Source organism: Haemaphysalis longicornis, unplaced genomic scaffold, assembly GCF_048455015.1.
Source record: "Haemaphysalis longicornis isolate Haplotype H1 unplaced genomic scaffold, Haemaphysalis longicornis Haplotype H1 scaffold_1, whole genome shotgun sequence".
NCBI lineage: Eukaryota > Metazoa > Arthropoda > Arachnida > Ixodida > Ixodidae > Haemaphysalis > Haemaphysalis longicornis.
Genome location: NW_027526203.1, coordinates 263,682,255 through 263,685,649, shown reverse-complemented (window position 1 = coordinate 263,685,649; position 3,395 = coordinate 263,682,255). Strand labels below are relative to the sequence as shown.

The following is a 3,395-nucleotide window of genomic DNA, read 5'->3' as shown; positions in this document are numbered from 1 at the left end:
GGTTTACTAGACAGCTCCAGACTGGCTTCACGAACAGGAAAAGTTCCTATGCGTGAACATGGAGACTCCAAATGCCCGCGTCTGTTTTTCACCAGGCACAGAGAATGCGCCCATGCACTCCGTACAGATGGTTAACGAGCGAAGCTGTAACGTGTAGCTGAGCCCGCACCACCGCCGCCCCTGCCCGCCGTTGTCGCTTGAGCTGTGCATCACGCTGTAGACCAATGGGCGCGCTCTCTGGGCTGGTTATGCGCCGGCGGAGTTTTCCGAGTGCACGGGACCAGCGGATTTCTCTTTCGCCTAGCCATATAAACAGTCGCTTTAGAAAAGAGCGAGTTTTAAGTTGCACCTGAGCGGTATTAATGAGCTAAACCCGACGCCAAAGGTGAGGCGGCGTACGTTTGCAAGATACGCACTTAATAGGCGCAGTTCGTTCAGTCGAGGAAGATATGCAGTTTTTACATTGATTTATTAACATCTATGCATACGTAGTGCACGGCGAGAGGGACCTCGTGCTTTCCTCCTCGTCGTCGTCATACTCGTCCTCCTACTCCTCTTCCCTCGTCCTCCGGCTGGTCCTCCCTTCGTTTGCCAGGGGTGACGTCCGCTGCAGCGCCACCGGTGTTGACACCCGTCCCGTTCCCGCTCCACCCACCCGTGTTCCAGCTGACATCCGGGCTACGCACCCCGTTGGGGGGTGGAAATCACGTGGAGTCAGCGGGCGCAGGTGCACGTGACGGCTGGCGGGACCTGCATGGACACAAACACACACACGCCCCGTCATCAACATGATGTCGCCCCACCCGTTGTTGTTCCACCCAACAGAGTTCCAGCCGGCTTCCCGGCTAGCCACCCCGTTGGGGGCTGACACGAAGGTGAACTCCGGCACCTCAGGTGCACCCAAATGCGTCGCCCGACCTGCACACACAAACACCACATCGTCAACAAATCGCGCATGCTGATAGCATAAGCAAACCCACAAATAGGAACATGAGAGGGGAAGAGCAGTTGGACTGGTGTATGCTGACCAATTAACGTGCCTTAAGGGTTCATGGCCGGGTCACTCTTTCCGCATATATAGCAAATTCAGACTATCACAGATTGTGAAGGTGGACTGAGGGGATTCTTGACATAGGCGCCTATTAAAAACTGAAGAGTGAGCGTTAAACTGCAGGCAGGTGCCGCGTTTGGGAGGTGTCTGAATCTGTTGGGTTTACAAGAATGATTTCAACGGGGAGTTGGGGCCTTATGCATCCGGAAATTGGCTCCAGGCTCCTGCCTTAGAACGCCACTCGCACATTACACTCCTTATGACATAGCACCGCTAAAAAACAGGCTGGCCCTCGCATCGATTCGCGGGGTTGCTGATGCGCCAATGGGCTCATCAACGTGAAACAAGGACAGATGCGTTAAAGTATGATTGGCACGCCATAAAATATTTCTATGTATTGGACCCCTTCGGTAACACATTGCTATGGCATTGAATCGTGACAAAATGTACACAAGTCTGAGGCTAATGGAGGAAGCCGAATGTCACGGGGTGCGGCGATAGCGCTCACTACATCCCCGTGTGTGTGCCTGTGGGTGTGCGTGCGTGCGTGCGTGTGCGTGCGTGTGTGTGTGTGTGTGTGTGTGTGTGTGTGTGTGTGTGTGTGTGTGTGTGTGTGTGTGTGTGTGCGTGCGTGCGTGCGTGCGTGCGTGCGTGCGTGCGTGCGTGTGTGTGTAGCGAATCAGAATGGGGAATGAGGGGCTCGTTGAATTAAGACAGAAACAAGACACAAAAATAGCCCCGCCGGTAGCGTAGTGGTCATCGCATCAGACGCGTATTGTGGAGGTCGTGGGTTCGGATCCCACCCGGCGGGCATTTTTGCTCCACTTTCTTTCCGTCTATCCAAATTGGTTATCTGTTTCAATGACCTACCACATTCTACCCTTTGCTTTCCGAGGTTTCCTTGACTGCCAACCCTTATTTCTGTCTTAATTCAACGAGCCCCTCATTTCCCATTCTTATTCGCTACATGCATAGCGAGGGCCTGTGTTCTGGCAGTCTTGGTGCCATAGGGAGCTTAAGACTGTTCAACGCTGGTAGACCACTCTCGACATCTCGTAGACACTCGAGTCACGGTCCGGGGTTAAAAAGAAGGTCCCCTTCACCCCGAGTAGTCCGAGTGGCGCTGGCTACCACGTCCAAGCGCAGGAAACCAAAATACCTTAACATAAATACCCAAGAAAGTGGAGGGGAAAATAGCCCCGCCGTTAGCTTAGTGGTCATCGCACCAGACGCGTATTCTGGAGGTCGTGGGTTTGGATCCCACCCGGCGGGCATTTTTTCTCCACTTTCTTTCGGTCTTTCCGAATTGGTTATCTGTTTCAATGACCTACCACAATCTCCCCTTTGCTTTACGATGTTTTCTTGACTGCCAACCTTTATTTCTGTTTTAATTCAAGGAGCCCCTTATTTCCCGTTCTGATTCGCTGTATGTATGTATGTATGTATGTATGTATGTATGTATGTATGTATGTATGTATGTATGTATGTATGTATGTATGTATGTATGTATGTATGTGTATGTATGTATGTATGTATGTATGTATGTATGTATGTATGTATGTATGTATTTGTGTATGTGTGTGTGTATGCATGCATGCATGCATGCATGTATGTATGTATGTATGTATGTATGTATGTATGTATGTATGTATGTATGTATGTATGTATGTATGTATGTATGTGTGTATGCATGCATGTATGTATGTATGTATGTATGTATGTATGTATGTATGTATGTATGTATGTAGGTATGCATGTATGTATGTATGTATGAATACACACGCATTGTGCCCCAGCAGGTGTCACTTGCGAGGCAGACCTTTAAGCAAGTTGAGTAGGGCGACAGAATAGTTCAAGTTACCATGATATGGACACTACATAGCACCTTCCGTAAATGACGTACGCGACGATGTGTTATCACGGAATGAACGGTGGTAAGGGATGTCTGCCGCGCTGTGGTGCTCATGTCCAGCCTTTTTTTTCGCTTTCAAAACGGCGCGGTACTGGGCGGTTTAACGCCAAATAAAGTCAGGGAATTAATGCCAGCTATCATATACAACACGACGTTGTCGCCGTAAAGAGCGAAAGACAGGCATTCGAGGACACCTTACACAGAAAAATATTTCCCAAAGAAACTACACAAAAATTTGTCCCTGCTAGATCTCAAGAGGAGTGTTAGCCCGAGGCAGTATCGCATATAGCCCGTCAGACAGCGTCGTATTTACCCGTGCCACAACACGATGTTGTAATGTTCAAACCAAGCAACTATAGGAAAGCGCACACATCCCCCAGTAAGTTCTGCTGCACCGTTTAGGAATCACAGCGTAGCCTGCCCACCAAGCGA

The 3,395-nt window shown here is 49.8% G+C and overlaps 1 non-coding gene across 1 annotated transcript; it reads left to right on the top strand.

The window, feature by feature from the left end:
• Positions 1-1,789: 1,789 nt before the first annotated feature.
• Trnat-cgu (transfer RNA threonine (anticodon CGU)) lies at positions 1,790-1,862 on the top strand. The gene has a single exon. It is a non-coding gene; the product is annotated as a tRNA-Thr (tRNA).
• Positions 1,863-3,395: the final 1,533 nt, after the last annotated feature.